Here is a 23,002-nt window from a genome sequence, read left to right as displayed (position 1 = left end):
TTCTGCTCCACAATCTTTGGCATGTTGACTTTGCTACCCCTGCTTGTCAAATCAGGGTCACAAAATCAAAATGGTCACTGCCAGCCAGCACTTAAGCCAGAACAGGATGGTGAAAGCGGCTCCCAGCTATTTGTGTCTTTTTGTCAAAAAGGTGAAAGCTTCTCAAGAAGCCCCCACAGGGACTTCTCCTTATGTCTCAAGAACACCACAAGTTTCAAAGGGGGCTGGGAAAGCAGGAAAGAAGATTCTCATGATTGACTTAGACCACTGTGAGACACTGCAAAGGTGAATACATTGACACTTCAAGGAAAATCATAAACCTTTCAGTAAAGAAGGGAACAAAAAGGGCCTGTTCAAATGCTCTAGGTCATTTGGACGAGTGTAAAATTCTTAAAGACTGGGATTGTGTCTATTCTCTTCCTTCTGTATGGGACCTACATCATAACAAAAATAGTTGACACTAAATCTTTTATTAGATATAGACATTCATATGATATAGATATATACACTATATTCTATATACTAAGGCAGTATCTCCAAATCTCATTCAGTTGTTCTAACAGTAGAGGTACTATACAAAACTTTGTTGCTTTTGTTATTTTTCAATCACTAAGTTGTGCTGGGCTCTTTTTGACCTCATGGACTACAGCACGCCAGGCTCCTCTGTCCTGCACTATCTCGCGGTGCTGGAGGTTTATATACATGTGTGTGTGTGTGTGTGTGTAGTCTTAGCTCAGCTTGCTATAACAAAACATAGGCTGGGTGACTTAAATAGCAGCCATTTATTTCTCACAGTTCTGAAGGCAGGAAACTCATGATCAAGGTGTTGCTGGAGTCGATTCCTGCTGAGAATGCATTTTCTGGTGGCAGATGGCCCGCCACCTTCTTATTGTGTCTTCATATAATGGTGAGACAGTGCTCTGGTCCCTCTTCCTCTTCTTATAAGGACAATGATCCCACTGTGAGGGCCACATTTCATGACCTCATCTAAACCTAATTATCTTCCAAAGGCCCTACTTCTAAATATCATCACACTGGAGGTTAGAATTCCACCTGTGAATTTTGTGGGAAGGATAAAAATGTCCAATCCATAGCATGTATATGAAATATACAGTATTGCATATATAATTACATATTGGGTTGGCCAAAAAGTTGGTCAATCCAACATAATATTACATAAGATACGTAGATTTTGGTCCCATGTCTTCAAGTACTTGCTATACATTCCTGTGACCAACCAAATGGTAGACACTGAAATATACTAACAGAAAATGGACTTAGCTTTTAAGGTATTAAACCTGAAATTAAGTGAATAAACTATAAACACAGATCCAAGCTGAACTAAAATGTTATGAAATGTATCAATCTTTTACCTGGTATCTTTTATGTATTTGCAGTATAAAGTATTTTACTTAATCTTTCCAACTACCCTGCCAGGAGATTATTGACCTCATTTTAAGGATTAGGAACTGAAAGCACTGAGAGTTTAAGGAACTTGTTCAAGGTCCCCTGTGTCAGGAGCCATGATTGAAAGTTTGGAATATATCTTTTTTCCCCCCCAAAGCGATGCTTGCACATAGTACACACCCCACCACATGTTACTTAATTCACTGAATAAATGAACACTTTCCTGATTTAACAGTGTTACTTTGTTTTACCTTTTCATTTCTAGCTTTCTCACTGGTGACTTAGGTAAATAAATGATAGGTAGAATCAAGATCAGATTATAGAGAGATGATCCAGTAATGACAGATCAGATTATTGAGACAGAATGTTAAGAGTGAAGGGAATTGAAGGGTGAAAGAAGAGCCAAGAGAAAAACTTGGGATTATGGAGGGACAAAACAGGAAAGGGGAGAGAGAAGGGAGTGAATCCCAACTTGGCCTTTCTCTGGGCTGCAGATCGACGGAACGGCAGGATCCCACTCGTGGCTCTGCTTTCTCTGATCTCTGGCCAAGCGTGTGGCTTGGCGTTGTACATCTAACAGTTAGCAGGGTTCTGGGAGAGGCCCATGTTAGTGACTGAATTACACTTTCCGGAGCTATTCTTGTGTTCTAAGCCTCCCCTGAAGGTCTTTTATGGTTAATCTCAAACCACATAAATATTTAACTCTCTTTTTAGTTACATTCCAGAAGCCTGTTCTCAAACAGAGCACAAGTTAATATTCTAAATTTCAGTAACCACTAGCTGATATTAATCTGCCCCAGAGTCACTGTGTCCCTCCTCCTCAAGTGTGTGTAAAGCTTGGCTGTGCAAAAGGCCTTGCCCACTTCGCAGCTACTTTTACCTTATTACTCTTGTAGCACAGACTCTCAGATATGGAAAGGAGCTTAATATCCTAACCACTTAGCCAATACTGCAATTCACCTCTCCCAGCCTCCACCCCCACCCCGCCCTGCTTTTCAAACAGCCTTCTAAGTTGTTTGTAGCTATAAATACTTTTAGTCCAGGAAACTCCTCATTTCTCCAGGGAGTCCTTTCTGGAGAAGGACCACGCTGACTTCTAGAGAGTGCTTTCTCATTTTACCTGTCAGCCAAAGCAAGGTATCCCACAGAAATAGAAAGCTGGAAAATGTCTGTGACTTTTCTTTTAACCACAGAGGCTTACTTCTTGCTTATACTGGGTGCCTACCACAGGTTAGCTTGGCTCTGCCCCATATCAGTTTCCATCTGGGATTCAGGCTAATGTCCCTCTCAGGGACAGTGCAGATCTCATGGCAGAGGAAAAGAGAGTGGAGAGTCCCATGCTGGACCTTAAAGTTTTCAATGAGAATCACGTGAAAACCTCCCCTAGGAAGGGACAAGGCAGGAAAAGACATGCCCCAGAGAAACAGCAAATATTGTAAATAATAGTGCACTCTATCACATATGTGGAGTCAAAATCCTTTTCCTGCTAACATCTAACCTATGGTCCTTGCTCATTGCCCTTCCCTCCTACCAGTTCTACAAATATTAGAAAAGTGCAGCCATGGTTTCTTTGAGTTGTCTCCTTTCTAGTCTAACAGCTCCAATTTCTTCATCAACCTCTTCCCTATATCTAGTGGCCTGTGCCAATGTCCCCTTCAGAGACTATTCAACTTAGGTCCCCTGGTGAAAAAATTGTTGGCTGATGCTCCAGAGGAGAGCATCCCCTGACACATTCCCCTTTGGGATGATGGGTTTTGGCTGGTGCTGAGCATTCTAGACAAAAAAACAAAAAACAAACCACCTTGCCTCAAACAATATCTTATCTAGTGGCTCTTCAATATTTTCATCAGCTTAGACCCTTAAGCTTTTCACAAACCCCCAGGCCTTTTGCCTATTATACATTAGAATGTGGAGATCTTTGAGTACTTCTAGAGAGCAGATTTCACATACCTGACTATATTTTAGTTAACTCAACAATTTGAAAAAGGCTGTAAATAGGGGGGTGGGGGGTGCGGGCGGTGAGTTGCATAGGCAAAATTGCCCAAACTTCCTATCATTGATTGCATAGGACTGATTCAGAATGTGGACTATGGAAACGATTGATGTTAGATCAAACCTGACACCATGAAATACTACCTATGTGACCTTGGGCAAGTTACTTCACCCTGAGCTTTTGTTTCCTCATGTAAAGAGATTGAGATAATAGATTTTATTCTTTGGGGGTTGTTGAGAGGACTAAATGACACATCAGTGGGGACCAGTTACCACACTGGGGTCCTAGCACTCAAATATCTCTCTGCTGCACTCAAGGAACAGGTCTTCCAGCATCCCCTAAGCACTGTACATATACCTCCATCCTCTTCTGAAGATGTCCTCCAGGCCTCTTAAAACCTCTCACTCTCGTGTTGGCATATTCCAAGCTTACCCAGTATCTCTCAGAGTGTTAGCTAAGCATAAGCTGCATTGGAATCATCTGGAGGATCACTTGGCCCTACTTCAGACGTACTTCCAGAATTAGAATATGGAACAGGTGAATCTGAATTTTAACAAGCTTTAGGTAGGGCTGCTAGATAAAATACAGCATTTTCAACTAACTTTGGAGTTTGGATGAACAATGAGTAAATTTTTTCAGTATAGGCATGTCCCATGAGCTATTTGGGACATATTTATAACAAAATTTTTCAGTATTTAACTGAAAGTTAAAATGAACTGCATATTCTATATTTTTAATCACTAAATCTGGCAAACCTGTCAGAGGGATTCTGACGTTTACTAAATTTGAGGACCACAGGCTTAAGAGGTTTGGCAAAAATGTCAAATTCAATTTTGTACATTTCCCTTAAAGGGAAAAAATAGGAAAGAAACAAGTCCATAGAAATAACATATATATCCCATGAGTCCCCGAAACAAATATGCAGAAGAGCAAGGATGCAGTTCTTTCTTCTTCAGAATAGGTTACCTTTTGTTCCAGCAGCTACAATAAGCAAAAGGAGACAAGCCAGCAGCCAGAGAAGACTCCATGTCTTTATTTCTCTTATACTATTTTGTTAGTGTATTTTTGTCTGGAAAGTCCCATGGACAGAAGAGCCGGGAAGGCTGCAGCCCATGGGGCCACAAAGAGGCTGACACGACTGGGCAGCCTAGCACACACAGGCATTCTGTATGTATGCAGCTTTGGGTTGGGCTTTACATCCTGTCTCTCTCTCTCTCTCTCAGCTTTTTTATTTATTTTTTTGCTCTAACAGTCCCATACTGGTCATCACCTACTCATCTTCCATTGGGCACTTCCTCTTTCCCTCTCCCAGAAGGCATCTTGGGTTCATCTTCCTCAGTGTGCCCCAACTTCCCAAATATCAGAATTCTTCATCACATAGCCACCTTTCTCCTTCTAATATTTCAGTCTGGTCTTTCTCAACTTCAGTCCTGAGGTGGAAACTTCCTAACTCAAGATCCATTCTCTTATGTATAATATGGTAATGCATTATGGTTTATCTGTATTTATAAAGTCCTTCAAGTAAACATTATCTTACTGATCTTCACAATAACCCCATAACTTAGGCAGATGAAGCTCTGAGGCTCAGAAAGTTAAAGAAAAGCTGGGACAACAGTCTGAGGCTTTTAATTCCTAGAGTATGACCCTTTCATTCATTAGTCATTTCAGGATAGTAATTAAAGTGCAGCTATAGCACCTTGGACAAGATTGTTTGTTTGAACCTCTCTAAGTCTCAATTTCCTCATTTGTAAACCTAGGTGAACAATAGTACCTACTTCAGGAGGAACTTGATTGAATAGGATGATACAAGTCTTAGCACAGTAACATGATATCAGCAGTTAGGAAATATTCATTATTATTAGTGAAAACATTAGCTGTCATTGAAACTATCCTTTGGGCTACTTCCTTTCCAGACCCAGCTCTTCTCAGTGTTGTCCTTCAGTAAATAGAGACGGAAAACGGGAAATTTAAACTAAAATTAGCAAAAAGAGAAGTATTGATGGCTACAAAAGGAAACAATGATGATCTAAGCCACATTTTCTCTTAGCAGATACTTCCTCTTTCACATTACCTCCCTCCTTGAATTCCCACAATTTTATGTTTTGTTGTAATTCAGTCGCTCAGTTGTGTCTGACTCTTTGCAACATGGTGGACTGCAGCAGGCCAGGCTTCCCTGTCCTTCACCATCCCCCAGAGCTGGCTTAAACTCACATCGAGTCGGTGATGCCATCCATCTATCTCATCCTCAGGAGTCCCCTTCTCCTCCTGCCTTCAATCTTTCCCAGCATCAGGGTCTTTTCTAATGAATCAGTTCTTCGCATCAGGTGGCCAAAGTATTGGAGTTTCAGCTTCAGAATCAGTCCTTCCAATGAATACTCAGGACTGATTTCCTTTAGATTTGACTGGCTTGATCTCCTTGCTGTTTAAGAGACGCTCAAGAGTCTTCTCCAAAACTGCAGTTCAAAAGCATCAATTCTTCAGCACTCAGCCTTCTTTATGGTCCATATCTCACATCCACACATGACTACCAGAAAAACCATAGCTTTGAGTATACAGACCTTTGTCAGCAAAGTAATGTCTCTGCTTTTTAATATGCTGTCTAGGTTGGTCATAGCTTTTCTTCCAAGGAGCAAGCATCTTTTAATTTCATGGCAGCAATCACCATCTGCAGTGATTTTGGAGCCCAAGAAAATAAAGTCTGTCACTGTTTCCATTGTCTTCTCATCTATTTGCCATGAAGTGATGGGACCAGATGCCATGATCTTAGTTTTTTGAGTGTTGAGCTTTAAGCCAGCTTTTTCACTCTCCTCTTTCACTTTCATCAAGAGGCTCTTTAATTCCTCTTCACTTTCTGCCATAAGGGTGGTGTCATCTGCATATCTGAGGTTATTGATGTTTCTCCCAGCAGTCTTGATTCTAGCTTGTGCTTCATCCAGCCCAACATTTCACATGATGTTCTCTGCATATAGGTTATGTACAATTAAAAACATAGCCCTTCTATACTAGATTTAGCAGTCTGGAGAATAGCTGATTAAAGTATTAGGATCTTTGGTCAAAAGCAGGAACTCAAGTGTAGTACTAAGAAGATTCATTTTAATTGTTTGCATCTTGTCTAACTTCTGCATTTATACTAACCTCCTTCACTTTTCTTTTGTTCCACAGTAATTATGGTATCCAGTGCCAGCTTTTTGGAGACCCCATATTGTCACTATGTACATCTTTTTTTCCCCATTAAGATCTTAATATGATAATAGGTAACATGATATTGTGATACCCCCAGTGGATGAAATGAAAGCCCCCTATACGTGTGACCTCAAAGCACTTTTTGCATTACATCTATTAAAATTATTTTCTTCAGAAAATGCTCAGGCAATGCTGCTGTGGGTAATGTGAAATAAACAGTGGTTTTTGTACAGGAATAATGCATGTCAAACTGTTGAACAAGGAAAAGAGAGGCTATCTAGACCAGTTAAGTCTCAAGTTAGGGTCACTGTACAGAGCAGAGACATTCTCTTTTCATGACTGGATCAACACTTTGATTACTGCTGCCTTCATCTTTAGAGGCAACACACGACTATTCCAAAGAAAAATCAGCAACATGCTTGAGGCACAACAGAGCAGATTCCTCCAAAAAAATTTTTGATAGAAAGTGATCCTTTTTGGAAAGCCTAAAAGTGATCATCAGTAGGAGAAAAAAAAATAGAATTCTAGAAGACTTTGTTATGTTTATTTTTGGTTTAGGGTGTACAGTTTCATTTTGTTTTGAATTCTAGCTTTAGAAAGGTAGAGGATAGGTAGACATAATTATCTTTTTTAAATTTAGAAACTCTAAATGTCTTAATAAAATTTAGATGAATGCCACATAGGGATTATCTGCCTTTTGCCATTGAGATATAGGTATCATGATCTCTTTACTTCTCTATCTGGAGAATGTTGATTTTTTTTTTTTCTTCTAAGATATGGAATTTGTCAGCTTCTTTGCTCCTTCATGTCTAAAAGGTTGGATTATGCTCAAGAATTCTATATGGGGTTTCCTATGAAAACCACCTCAGAAACCTCCAGAAGCTCAAATGCTCTGTTTTTGAATGGTACAAAGCAGTAGAATATGCCTGGGGCATATATTTGACCTTTCTCTGCCTGCTGGATTCTAATACTTTGCTGAGGCTCATTTTATTTGCAATCTTGTCAAACAATCCAACTTCACAAGTACTGAGTAAGCAAGTACCATGTGCAAGGCATTCATTCAGAAAATATTTTCAGCCTCTACTATGGATTATGCATTCGAGATGTACCTACAAGGAAAAGAAGAGATAGAGTTGAAGAAGAAGAGGGAAGGGGAAGAGGAAAAAGAGGAAACTATCTCTGCTTTCAAGAAACTTCAAAGCTTCCTGGGAAGAAGACAGGTAACCATAACAGGAATGTAATTCATGTGCTACCTCCATGTACTGAGGGTAAGACAGGGTAGATCCTTGAAGGAATAACATGGTGTTATTAGACAAAAGGAAAATGGATGCTGGCAGGCAAAAACTACTGCTGAAAAATACAATCCGAAACTTGAGTCATGCCCCAGAAAGAGATAGGCCGAGTTGAAGCACAGGTAGTGGAAAATACATGGATTTTGGAATTAAACATAATTTGAATCCTGTTTTTGCCAACAAGCTGTGTGATCTTGAACAAGCTCTTTTGCCTCTCTGAACTTCATCTCCAAAACAGGAATTGTGATGCCTAGCTCTAAGTTTTAATGTAAATGTCTGCTCAAACCTCTAGTCATTTTCAAACAATGGCCCAGAGTATCTGGTGGCAACACTTAACATTAAACTTGGGCAAATATCAAACCTGTCAGTGCCTCAGCTTCCACAGTATTACCAAGTCTACTTCCCACAGTTGCCGTGAGAATTAAAGTTAATTATATAAAGGGCCTAAAAGAGTGCCCACACATTGTAAGCACTATGATCCTTTGCTATTATTACCAAGTGTTTAATGATGCAACCCAGGGATCGAACCCAGTTCTCCTGCATTGCAGGCAGATTCTTTACCAACTGAGCTATCAGTGAAACCCTAATGATGCAACATGAGCCATTAAATTAGCATCCTAACTGGATGGCAGACACCCAGTAAGCTTTTTAAAATTAAATACAGAGCAGTGTGCTAAAAGTTATGAGAGATATAAACTTGTACTTTTGGGAGAAGACAAAGAAAGAAACAATAGCCTACTTGTAATATTCACAGGTAACCATGACAAAGACAGTATGTGAAAATATTGCAAGAAAGAACACATAGCTCAGAAATATAAAAGGTCAGGAGGAAAATAAAAAAAAAAGAATGAATTCCCCCATGGTCCAATGGGTAAGACCTGGCATTTTCATGACTGTGGACCTAGGTTTGATCCCCGATTGGGGAAGTTGGGGAATTAAGATCCCACAAGCCACATGGCATGGCCAATACACACACACACACACACACACACACACACACACATTTAAACTATGATGAAGATATTACCCTAGAAGCATAGGAGTGTAGGGGAAGAAAAGGTTATGTTTTCCTGGGTGGAAGAGAAAATAATGATCCTTGAGTCAGCAATGCAAGGATAAACAGGCAATTGCTGGGTGGACTAACATAAGGGAGACATTTAAAGGCAATGCAATAAGAGAGTGCTGTGTGTGTTGCAGAGAAAAGCAAATAATTCATGGTAGATGAGTCATAAGGTGTGAACTTGGGGCCATCACTTGACTGATGGAGATACAAAGAAAAGAAGTCTTTCTGGATGACGCATGCTGGAGATTGTTTTTGTTTTTCATGTTCTTTTTTTCTTGCCTTCCTCCATTCTTTCTTCCTTTATAATATTTGAAATTAACACCCATAATGTGCTAGAGAAATATGTCTTCTCTTATATCACTGCTGACATGACATAACTTTGTTATGTGAGAACTGGTATGATATGATAAAGATTTTTCCATGTTATAATAATCCCCTTTTCCTCCAAAATTAGTCTCTTTCACTAAATATCTTGCTTATGCAGTGATCATACTCTCATGTTCCTGGTGAGCAGGGACAGCATACAATTCTTTTTACAGTCCACTGGGATTTATAATGAATAGACAGGCAATAAATTCTTGCAGTGTTGAATTGAATTGCTTTGATACCTTAAATGCTCTAGAAAATATCTTCTTCACAACTTAGTGCCAAATTCTTTCAGAACCAAAAGCTGGATTTTTTTTTTTAAGGGAGTGTAAGCTTGTAGAGATTCTTTCTCTCTGGTTTAGTAGCATCTATATGATGATTTTCAGGGGCATTGAACATTCAAAGGGCTTCTTGGGTGGCTCAGTAGTAATGAATCTGCCTGCCAATGCAGGAGATGCGGGTTTGATCCCTGGGTCAGGAAGATCCTCTGGAGAAGGAAATGGCAATCCACTCCAGTATTCTTGCCTGGGAAATCCCACAGACAGAGAAACTTGGCAGGGTACAGTCCATGGGCTTGTAAGAGTGGGACACAACTGAGTGACTAAACAACAAACATTCAAAATTGAGTGTTTTGTTGACCTGAAATCAACACCCATCACTGTTTCCATTTTATATAGTAAATTCTTTGGTTTGTCACATTTTTATTGTGAAATGACTCAAGTGAAAATCAAAATTTTATCAAATTTATTATAATAGGGAGAATTTAAAATGAGGTACAGACTTCAACCTAACAACTCTACTTCTAGAACTTACCTACCCATTCTTACATGTGCATTCAAAGACATATATATCTGAATGTTTATTGAAGCATTGTTTGTAGAAAAAGAAAGAAGCAAGTAACAACTCTCTCCTTCAACAGATACCTGTACAAATAGAATATGGTAAATTCATATAATTAAATATTTTGCATGCATTAGAAAGAATAATACAGACCTACATAGGCTTATTTGGATGATCTCTAGGACATATATTTAATTTTAATATAAAAGAAATAGAGAAAAAGTAAAACTAGGTAAAAGCAAGAAAATTCCCATTTGTGAAACATAAATATTTTATATGTTAATTTATTACTTACAAATGCTGTGTGTGCACAGAAAATTTCTGAAAAGATAAGCAAAAAAGTATGAAGGATGATTACTTCTGGATGGGGACCTGGGAAGCAGGTATCCTTTTATTGTAAATCCTTTGTATTCTGCATTTTTGCAATGCCAATATATTTGCCATTAAAAGTTATTTAATTGAAGAAATGGAAAAAAGTCATTTTTAGTAAATTCTATAGCAGCTTTCTGGAGAGTAAGTTAATATACAATCTTGATATGAATGTCTATATTTATATACTTGGTTTCATTATAAGAGCATTTCCAAATAGCTCAAGTCTATATATAGGATTATCTTAAAGATCTCAAAATAAAGATAATTTACATTTGTTTTAAAAGGAAACATATTCTACACACTGTGGGAGAGAGAGAGAGAGAGAGAGCAGTGCCTTAAAGAGCAGCTTTTTTGCTTTTTTATATTTTGTTAAACAGAGTACAAACTAGGAAAAACGGTTCTTCCAGACTACACAGTAAAATTGCTTTTATTTCCCTATATTCAAAGGTCAGAAGAGCCTGTTGCTCTTCGGCTCATTTGAGTACAGTTTCTCCTTGCTCTGGAGCACAGTTGGCTCCTGGGGAAAGAGGCCAACTTTCCAGTTTCTGCTTTTCATGGTTTCTGTCCTCCCCTGGGCTTCAGTGCAGGTCACTCACACAGATAAGCATTATGCCCAGAATAAAACTGGCTTTGTTTATCTGGACTAATAAATGAATGGAACCAGTTATTTTCATTGGCTTGGTCTGGAAGGAAACCAAACTAATTTCCACAGACCTTAAATTGGACCTAAACCAAGCTCCTTGTCCTTATTAGTAATAAGAGCAATAATGATGAACCCCTGTATAAAAGTAAAAAAGTCACAAAGATAATACGTATTAACTACCACGAATAGGAATTTGGCTAAAACTAGAGACTGACACTGGGGCCTCTGAAAATTCAGAGATGTTCTTCATTTTCATTTCAATGGGTTTGAGGCTCACAGGTCAATGGAACCTTTCTTTTTTAGTGGCTCCAGTTTCCTTGTGGTCAATTACCCTAATTAAGTTATTCTGCCTTGTGCCAATTAAGCAGGTACTATTTGTGTGGTATCCTCAAAACTTTTGTACAGGCTTCTGTTTTACTCTGGAAACTCTAATAACTCACGATTGCATTTCTAGGGTTTCTGACAAGGCATCATACTTTATTTCCCAACTCATTAATGGTGCAGTGAGATTCTGACTTCCATTATGCACATATAATAAAAGATTTTACCAGTGATCTTCACTCAGTTGATGAAAGCAGTTACTTCTACCCAAAGGGTATAGTTGTCCCCAGTCAAGATTAATAGTTGGAAATGGCAACCCACCCCAATATTCTTTTCTGAAGAATTCCATGGACAGAGGAACCTGGCAGGCTACAGTCCATGGGCTCACAGAGTCGGACACGATTAAGCAACTAACACTTTCTAATTATACCCCCTATATTGCCCCTAAATATACTCCCATTAAAATATTTCAGAGTATTATCTTGCTCAAAGATAGAGACAGTTTCTTAGTCCTACTTCCAGGACTATTGTTTATAGTTTTATGATTTGAAAGTTATTTATCTATTTTCCGCAATAGTTAATTTGGATATATTAAGAATGAAATAACCTCTTACTGAAAGGATTTTTAAAAAACTTAAATCATAATTTCCCATAGTATGCATTTTTAAATGAAAATGATTTGTTCTTTCTGTGATTAAAGAGTAATGCCTATTTATTGTAAAACAAAACAGACAATTCATTAAAATGTAAAAAAGAAAATTCACCCATATTCGTAAGCACCCAAAGAAGTCACTATTTTCATGTACCTCCTTTCAGACATTTATGTGGATAGATATTAAATACATACACATTTTAAAAGACAAAGATGAGGTCATACCATACTCTTTCAGGTAACAATATACTCTGAGCTATTTAAAATACATAAAGATAGATAGATGATTAGATAGATAGACTATCTCCACATCACTATTTAAAACACTGCATGGTACTATTGTACTTATTTCACCAATTCACTCTTTATTAATATTTAAGTAATTTCAATTCAATTTTAAATAATGGAAATATCTACATGTATTTGTCTGATATCTCTTTTAGAAGATCACTGACCATGAATATTTAAAATGTTTGAAATGTATTTTCAGCTTTCCCTCCAAACATGTTAAAACCCGAAGTGTGATTTTAATATCCTTAAAGAGTAGTTTCTACTTCACAGGAAAGTTATCTGGAAAGAGCCTTTGGGTGGCAGGTGGTGAGGAGGGAAAGAGCTCTAAGAGATGAAGACAATAAGAAATGCATTTCTGAAAGAAAAGTCATCTGTGAGAAGATAGAAAAATGAGTATAGTTTGGAAATTTTCTTTAAAAATCATGAAAAAGATATGAGTTACATGAAGTCAGGCACCAAATTCAGAGAAGTTGCTGAGAGAACATTCTTGCGAGCCAAGTTACTCAAAGGAGAGAAACCCAAAATGTTTAGTTTTAATGAGCAGGAATTTTATTATTTTGCTCTGGAGATTGGATAAGATAGCAGATCTTGCCTACATCTATTTTCAGATTATAATATTCCCAGTTTTTCAGTGAGCCATAAAAACAAGTCCAAGTCTGCCTTTTCCTATTTTACTTGAAAAATGCATTGTCTCTTTTTCCCTCACACATCTTCAGTTTGGACCAGAAGGTACTGAGTTAAATCTAATTAACAAATGTTCTCCAGGAGAAAATACATCTAGAAATAGAATTTATTTTGAAAATATTCCAAAGTGAATTAAGATACTTCTCAAACTTCTTCTAGTATTTAAATCCAGATGTGTTTATTAAATGGCTAAAACTACAGAAGTTACTAGCTTCCTAAAACAAGCTCTCAGCAAACCCATGAACTAGAAAATCGGATCCTTTTGGAAACTCTTTTTCAATCCTCCTATCCTTTTTCAGATGTCCAAACTCACCAGTTGACACCACTTTGCCCCTGTAGAGACCTCTTCTCTCCCAGTCCAGTTTGTTCCATTCAGGTGGGGATCATATTTTTTTCAATCTTTACACCCACTGAAAGCTTTAGTTTTTGACAAAAGTGAAAGTGATAGTCATTCAGTCATGTCCAACTCTTTGTGACCCCATGGACTGTAGCCCGCCAGGCTCCCCTGTCCATAGTATTCACCAGGCAAAAACACTAGAGTGGGTAGCCATTCCCTCCTCCAGGGCATCTTCCTAACCCAGGGATCAAACCCATGTCTTCTGCGTTGCAGGCAGGTTTTTTAGTCTGAGTCACCAGAGAAGCCCTTGTTTCCTCAAGGCACTCCTAAATGGTGCTCACTTATCAGATGACCTCCTTTCCAAATTAATGACTGATGACAGTTCAGCTCTACTAGTACTCCAGATAACCAGAGAAATTTAAAAGGGACCCTTCATGCCTCGGTGGAAAGAAAATCTGTTACATAAAGAGAATTCAGGCTTCTTGCAACAGAACATTTTCAAGTAAATGTCTAAGTTTGCCAAATGAGGCAACAGTTCCTGGTTTCTATTCACATTTACAGACGCTGGTAGAGAGATGTAGGAAGATGCAAGAGACACTGGGTTCACTGAGATTATTCTTTGATATGCATCTTAACTAGATTTCCCAGGTAGTGCTCATGGTAAAGAACCTGCCTTCCAATGAGGCACGGGTTCCATCCCTGGGTCAGGAAGATCCCCTAGAAGAGGGCATGGCAACCCACTCCAGAATTCTTGCCTAGAGAATCCCATGGACAGAGGAGCCTGACAGGCTACAGTCAATGGGTCACATACAGTCAGACACAAGTAAGGCAACTTAGCACGCACACATGGATCTTAACTGTTTAGAGCCAGTATCCTGTTTTTCTCCATCCTGAGTTCCTGTCAGAGGGCAGGGGGCAACTACAGTGGTGGAAGTCTTGATGGCAGGCAACATTTTTTGTCCACAAGAATACATATCCCCCCAATTTTTTTACCTATTGTTCACAGTATTGACTTTTCAATTTGAGATATCTTTATTGATTGATTTCCCTGCATTTAAAATGATGATCAAGGGGCCCCCCAGCACAGCCCACAAATATAGGTCCCTTTTTCAAACTTCCCACTGTATTTACAGCACACTTTCGAGTTAACTCAGTGCTTAATATTTATGTTGCTAACTGCACATACCACTCACAGCTGGGCCACACCATGTTTTGCAAGCGCAACTTTCTTCTCTGTTCTTGTAGTAATTTTTGGTTTTCCTGGACTTTAACAAAGTCCTGTGCTATTTTGTGTCCTTAGCCTCCCATGGACCTATTATTCACACATCCTCAAATTTTCAAACACTGCTGTTAAACTTCTAGTAAAATCAGACCCGTCAGGTGACATATCAGTGCTCCTTTTTCACAGTAAAAGTCTCCATGGGGCTCTCTGTCCTTCTGTGCTCCAGGCCTGCTATATTGCAGCAGTCCTGGAAATTTCCTCCACCCCGGAAATGGATGACCATGAGCATCCATTCTCATCTGCAATCTACCCCTCAGTGTTTGAATTTCATGCCTTCCCCTTTTTTTATTTCCTCCATCATTTGGAAGAAGCAAAGTGGTCTGTTGAGAATGGGGACTTGAGAGATAAACATGTTGAGGGATTACATGCCAGAAAATACCTTTACTGGGTGCTCTGGTCTGGCTGTGGTTTGGCACCGTACAGCATTCAAGATTGGAAATCATTTTCCCTCAGAGTTGAAGGCACTGCTCCAACTGGAACATGGCCCATGTTGCTGTTGAGAAGTTCAGTGGATTCTAAATCCTTTTAAGAGCTGATTTTTCTCTCTGGAAAACATTTAAGGTCTTTATCTCTGGCTTTTGATGGTGAGCCTTGATACAGATCTTTTTTTCACTCATTATGCTAGACCCTTGATTGTTGCTGTTTACTTTCTAAGTCGTGTCCAACTCTTTTCAAACCCATAGCCTGCCAGGCTTCTCTGTCCATGGGATATCCCAGGCAAGAATACTGGAGTGGGTTGCCATTCCCTTCTCCAGGGGATCTTCTTGACCCATGGATTGAACCTGAATCTCTGTATTGCAGGTAGATTTTTTACCATCTGAGCCACCAGGGAAGCCCCTAAGCCTCTCATTTTCCTGTGACTTCTATTAATATCTTATTTTCTATCTCAGCTTTTTATTCAAATTTCTGAAAGTTTCCCTCAAAATTTGTGTTATAATCCCTCTGTTTTTATTTGTATCACTGCATTCTTTTTAATTTTAAAAATCTCTTTTTTCCCTAAATGTTCTTTGTAAAATAGCACTCTTTTTTTGTTTCATAAGTGCAAAACCTATTTTTGTCTTTGAAGATACTATATATAGAGACTTTTCCTGCTCTTCCATGAATGATTTCTGGTATGTGATGTAATGGTTATGAACTTGGACTCTGCAACCAATTCAAATGCCAGTACTGCCACTGACTATGACAAGTAACAGGCAAGTTACCTGACCTCTGTTTATCAGTTTCCTCAGCAAAAAGAGCAGTAATGAGAGCACTCACTGAATAGAGTTGTTTGGAGGTTCAAATGAGATTAATACGTACTACTCACTTAGAACAGTACCTGGAAAATGGTAAGCCTATATGCTATTCATCTACTTACTCTGAGCCCCCTCCCCCCTTTTATTTCTGTTTTGTTTTGGTCTTTATCTTTTGTGTTACTTTCCTCCCATACCTGATAAACCTTGGCAATGGGATCATATTTAAGAATGAGGAGCTAAAAAGCTGACTGGAAGCTCTTTGTGTGCCTTTGGGCTCCTGAATGGCCATGTTGCAAGTCTGATTCCCTAAAGCTGTCCTGCTGGAGAGGCCACATGATGACAGAGATGTCCTAGGAGCACCAGCTGTCAGAATCACCACATGCAACCACATGAGACACCCCAAGTGACAACCACCTGCTGAGTTCAGTTAACCTCCAAAACCATGAGAAATCCTAAAAATAATGAATGATTGCTGTTGATTCACATCACTAAGTTATGCAATAACCTATGCATGACTTACTCAGAGGAGAAAATGGCAACCCACTTTAGTATTCTTGCCTGGAAAATCCTGTAAACAGAGGAGCTTGGCAGGCTACAGTCACAAAGAGCAACTGAGCTTACATGTGCATAACTTAAGTTATACAACTTAGAAATAATACATAGAAGGGGAATAGGCTCTGGCATGAGTAAAGGCCCACCTTTGATCGGATCCTGTCACTTGTAAGTTTCAATTAGTTGTTCAGAAACAGCATCTTAATTTCTATTCTCTGGAAGTCTACTAGACAACATCCTTGTCTGATTCTCTATAGACTTCAAAACTGCTTCTCTCTCTATTCAGTTCAAAATAGTCATAGAATCATGACTGAGGTACAGTAGGAGATGCCCCTCTAAGACATAGCCATCACTTGTTTTCTAAGTATTGAGAGGTACTGTGCTTAGTTGCTCAGTCATATCCAACTTTGTGACCCCGTGGCCAGCAGCCCGCCAGGCTCCTCTGTCCATGGGGATTCTTCAGGCAAGAATACTAGAGTGGGTTGCCAAGCCTCCAGAGGATCTTCCCGATGCAGTGATTGAACCCATGTCTCCTGTATTGCAGGCAGATTCCTTACCATCTGAGTCACCAGGGGAGCCCAAGTCCTGAGATAATGCATAATAATAGACAACCTGCAGCAGGGTAATTTGTACCTAGACACACGACACTCTTTTTCACTTTTCATCTTATCAGTTTTTTCACTCATCTAAATTCATTCTTGTGCCAGAAATAGGAGTTCAGGAAAGAGATTTCTTGCAAACTCAAACAGTACTTAAAATTAAGGAAAAGGAAAGTGAGATGAGAATGCCAGAGAAATCCTCTCAGAAGGTAAAAGAATCCTTTGAAAAGAGATGCCCACCAAAACTGGCTTGACTTTCAGACACAGATAGTCAGCATTAAATGATGTGCAACATAATTGCCAAGAGTGTATTTGCTTAAACCTTGGTGCAGCCATTACTCTGTGAATAGAGATTTTTGGACTTTGAATACCTTGACAGAGACTAGTGTCTAAATGTATTTCTTTCAAGTCAATAGAAGTTGTTTACATTTCACTGCTCATTTTATTCTCTCACTGAGAACAAGATTAGGCTTCCCCTAAAGAAGCCATTGCTACAAGGATGGGTAAAAGCAGATAGTAGTCAAGGAGATCTCACAAGCAAGAAGGTAACTAAACATCCAATATGAAACACAAATCTAAATAGCTATAAACCTTGAAATCAGCCATTCAGAATGTAACTGTCAGATTCAGCTACACTTAAAATTTTACTGTGTTTATTTGAACTGTTTCAGAGCTCTGAGTTTAAGATAAATATCATAGTAGGTTAGCAGGGAAAATTTTTTATCTATCCTAATCTTATTCAATTACAGTGAACTATGGGGAGCTAACCTAAGCTGTCCAGAAGTTATCTACTGAAACTACTGTCACTACTATTCACTGTATAAACCTTAAGCCTCAGCAGTTAACTGCTGTGTGTAAGAACATGCAGAGGGTGAAAATCTATTCTGTAAGTAATTTATATTCAAATAAAATATTTATACATTTTAAACTCTTACGCCGCCGACAAATAATTCAGCCACCTTTTTTTGTTGGTTATTTAAATTTAAGGCAGGGGATAAACTCTTTATTTTGTTTTTAATTATATTTTCTATCACTTTAATTTTTTTTTTTTAATATGGAGCCCAAGTCTCATCAGGCTTTTTTTTTTTGGCCTCACCACAGCATGCCAAACTTCCCCAACCGGGGATTGAACCCAAGCCCCCTACAGTGGAAGCTCAGAGTCGTAACTACTTAAGACCTCCTGAACCCACCAACAGTTTGGACACAGCCTGTCTGCTGATGGGAGCAGCTGTATCACCTGAAGTCTCTCAGCACTGGGGCCTACAGGTTATTGGGTAGGGCCAGGTGTCGACAATAATGAATTGGAGGGACGGTTTCAAAACTCACCCATCAGCCTCTGCATGCACCAGCATCCACACCAGGTTTCGCTCCCAAGATCGGTTGCTGCCAATGCCTATGTCTCCAGCGTGAGCCACAGGCGACCTCCACATCTCCAGGAGACTCTCCAAGACCAGCAGGTAGGACTGGCTAAAGCTTTATCAAATTACTGCTTTTGTTCTGGGTATGTGGGATTTAGTGTGGGCCTTTTAAGGGTGAAATCTCTATTTCCCCCAGTCCCGGACTCCTGAAACTAAACTACACTGGCCTTCACAGTCTAGTACTCTGGCAGCTCATCTTCCCTGTGCAAGACCTTTGGGCCAGGGACCCTGACATGGGGCTCAGGACTCTCACTTCTTTAGGAAGAACCTCTGCAATATAACTCTCCAGTTTGTGAGTCACACATTTGTGTCTGGGGGGCTTGAGTTTGCTGCCAGTCTGCCCCCCTCCCCATCTCGTCGTAGTTTCTTCTTGATGTTGTTAGTTGTGGATCTTTTCTAGCAGGTTCCAGTCTTTCTCATCGATGGTTCTTCTGCAAATCATTGTGATTTTGATGTGTTTGTGAGAGGACTCAGATTTTCCTACTTGGCTACCTCTGCCAATCTCGGAATTGGTTTCTGGAGCTAAATCTCTCACCTATCAATGTAAAAGGTTAAGATGATGAAGTCAAACCCGTGACTTCACTCCAGAGTAATCTATGTCTCATCAAGCAGTAACACATTTTATGAAAGGAATATATGTTTCCACTGGTGGAATTTTAATCATTGACAAGTATCCTTAGGAGAACTTTTGTGTTTTTCTTCCTTTTAGAGCAAGGAAAGAAGACAGGGATAAGATGGTAGGATGTGAGGTAAAGAGTAGTTTGAAGGAAAGGAAATCCTCTCTTGCCATAGGTCCCCCAGTTTATTTATATTTTAAAAACTCTACCTGTTGTGTGAGCTTTGTGAAAAAGTCGTTAGTGAAAGAGGATTGTTGTAAGGAAATAGAAGTGTATTAGTCTTTAAATCCACGTCTACATACATTTATGTGTATGTGTATTATGAATTTGCCACTAAAAATATCAAGCATCCATGGGACGAGTTGTCTGTCTCACTAGGTAAAATATCACTCTCAAGGCAAAGGGCCTGAAGTGCTGGGAAATGGAGTGAGATGGCCTCATGGAATAGCAGGAAAGAACTCTCACCACTGATGAAGGGTCCTAAACTGAGTTGCTTCCATAACACAACCACATTCAGTTGAGTGGTTGAAGCCTTTGAGTATGCCACCTGAGATTTGGCAGCTTCAAGGGCCAATTCCACTTAGAATGTCAAGAAAAACACCTTTACATCTCTCTCAGCTGCACTGAGCCCAAGGAGCTGCTCTAACTAAAAAGAAACCGCTTCCTCCCCAGCCCGAAAAGAGCCAGCTGAGAGTGGGCCCTTCTCCCTATCCTTGGTTTTCTGATTTTCTCTCTTTTGAATCAAAAGAAGTTGGAAGATTGAGGAGAACTAAAGGCATTTTGGTTTTTCCTTGTCTCGGGATAAAATTATCTGCCACGAAGGAATGGTAAAAGAATGCAACTGATTAAGGGCTTTAGGATGAAACCTGATATATGAAACTTTTTAGCACCAGCTGGTTATTAGTTCTGTGAGTGGCCTGCAATTAAACTTATCTTTGAAGACAACTTCATTGCAACCTTCAAGATGAGAAAAATCTGGGCTGACTCATTCCTTTTTCTTATTCAACATAATTCATTATTATTCAACAAATACTGACTGATGGACATGGAGGTGGAATAGCACTTCTAGGTTTTTGTTTCATGTTAGAGTATAAAGTGAGTGGGAGCCTAACTCTGACAACTCAATACCTAATACCAAGAAAATGGAGATGGGGTTTGGTTTTTGTTTCCTCCTAATATTTTAGGAGGCTTCCCTGGTGGCTCAGCTGGTAAAGAATCTGCCTGCAATGAGGGATACCTGGGTTCGAACCCAGGGTTGAGACTATCCCCTGGAGGAGGACATGGCAACTCACCCTAATATTCTTGCCTGGAGCATCTCCAAGGACAGAGGAGCCTGGAGGGCTACAGTCCATGGGGTCACAAAGAGTCGGACATGACTTGAGCAACTAAGCACAGCACAATATTTTTAGAGGCCCCTGTCTCTCCTTCCAATTGAATTTCCTGATGAAGTTATAGAAGTTTCATTGTACAATGACTAGGGAATGACCTGGGTCCTTAGCCCTTTAGAAGAAATGATCAGGGCAATGGATCACAGTGGTTCCCACTTGCTTACAGTTAAGAACTTTGGGAAAATTAGAGGGCCATTCAGAAAACTCAGCAGTGGCCACAGGAATGGAAAAGGTCAATTTTTATTCCAATCCCAAAGAAAGGCAATGCCAAAGAATGCTCAAACTACTGCACAATTGCACTCATCTCACACGCTAGCAAAGTAATGCTCAAAATTCTCCAAGCCAGGCTTCAACGGTATGTGAACTGTGAATTTCCAGATGTTCAAGCTGGATTTAGAAAAGGCAGAGGAACCAGAGATCAAATTGCCAACATCCGCTGGATCATTGAAAAAGCAACAGAGTTCCAGAAAAACATCTACTTCTGCTTTATTAACTATGCCAAAGCCTTTGACTGTGTGGATCACAACAAACTGTGGAAAATTCTTCAAGAGATGGGAATACCAGACCACCTTACCTGCCTCCTGAGAAATCTGTATCTGCATAGATAGATATCTGTATCTTCATGTCAAGAAGCAACATTTAGAACTGGACATGGACCAACAGACTGGTTCCAAATCGGAAAAGGTGTACGTCAAGGCTGTATATTGTCACCCTGCTTATTTAACTTATATGCAGAGTACATCATGAGAAATGCTGGACTGGATGAAGCACAAGCTGAAATCAATATTGCTGGGAGAAATATCAATAACCTCAGATATGCAGATGACACCACACTTATGGCAGAAAGCAAAGAACCAAAGAGCCTCTTAATGAAAGAGGAGAGTGAAAAAGTTGGTTTAAAACTCAACAATAAGAAAACTAAGATCATGGCATCTGGTCCCATCACTTCATGGCAAATAGATGGGAAAATAGTGGAAACAGTGACAAACTTCATTTTTCTGGGCTCCAAAATCACTGCAGATGGTGACTGCAGCCATGAAATTAAAAGACGCATGCTCCTTGGAAGAAAAGCTATGACCAACCTAGACAGCATATTAAAAAGCAGAGACATTACTTTTCCAACAAAGTTCCATCTAGTCAAGGATATGGTTTTTCCAGTAGTCATGTATGGATGTGAGAGATGGACTATAAAGAAAGCTGAGCGCAGAAGAATTGATGCTTTTGAACTGTGGTGTTGGAGAAGACTCTTGAGAGTCCCTTGGACTGCAAGGAGATCCAACCAGTCAATCCTGAAGGAAATCAGTCCTGAATATTCATTGGAAGGACTGATGCTGAAGCTGAATCTCCAATACTTTGGCCACCTGATGCGAAGAACTGACTCATTGGAAAAGACCCTAATGCTGGGAAAGATTGAAGGCTGGGAGAAGGGAATGACAGAGGATGAGATGGTTGGATGGCATCACCGACTCAATGGACATGAGTTTGAGTAAGCTCAAGGAGTTGGTGATGGACAGGGAGGCCTGGCGTGCTGCAGTCCATGGGGTCACAAAGAGTCGGACACGACTGAGTAACTGAACTGAACTTACTCCCTAAACCTCAATTTCCTCAGGTTTCAAATGGGCATCACAACAAAACAAAACCAACTTCACAGAGTTGGAGATACCTTCCACCCAGAACCTGATCATCATATGTGAGAGAAGGCATCCAAAGTCACTAACTCAGAAACTCGAACCAAGTTCTGTCTAGTTCAGTTTGTAATTAATCTAAAGTGCTGGCAAAATGCTTCACCAGTTCAGAAGATGAGTTGATTTGTTTCTCCCTGGAGCTCCCCACCACTCAGGTGTTTTGAGAAATGATATTATAGCAGTAAAATTAGATGACTCAGCCTGGCCTTCTTCCTAGAGTCAAATCCTAGAAATTCCCCTCCTGGTGTTTCTGCTGGTCAGAAACAAGTTCATGGAGAATTAAAGCCCTACTCTCCTCATTTGATGAAGATATTTGGCAAACATCATCATATAGTTCCACGGGCATTAGTCATTAAGGGATTTAAGTCACTGAAGAACCGAAAAGCCTGTTGATACAAGTTTCAGACCTAGAGTGACTTGGACTGCCCTGTCTGGCTCTTTCATCTAATTTGGCTGCTGATTCTCAAAGATGTAAACTTTAGGGGTATGTTTAGATCATATGTAGCTTAAAGCTGGGCTTCCCTGGTGGCTCAGCAGTAAAGAATCCACCTGCCATGGCAGGAGACATAGATTTGATCCCTGGGTTGGGAAGATCTCTTGGAGTAGGAAATGGCAACCCAGTATTCTTGACTGGGAAATCCCATGGACAGAGGAGGCTGGCGGACTACAGTCTATGAGGTCACTAAGAGTTGGCCATGACTTAACAACTGAGCAACAGTAACAACAGCACAAACTTCAAGCATATTGAACAGCCCTACCATTTTGACAAAACTGAGGATGTG

Source organism: Odocoileus virginianus, chromosome 13 (assembly GCF_023699985.2).
Source record: "Odocoileus virginianus isolate 20LAN1187 ecotype Illinois chromosome 13, Ovbor_1.2, whole genome shotgun sequence".
Taxonomy (NCBI): domain Eukaryota; kingdom Metazoa; phylum Chordata; class Mammalia; order Artiodactyla; family Cervidae; genus Odocoileus; species Odocoileus virginianus.
This window is presented reverse-complemented; position numbering follows the sequence as displayed.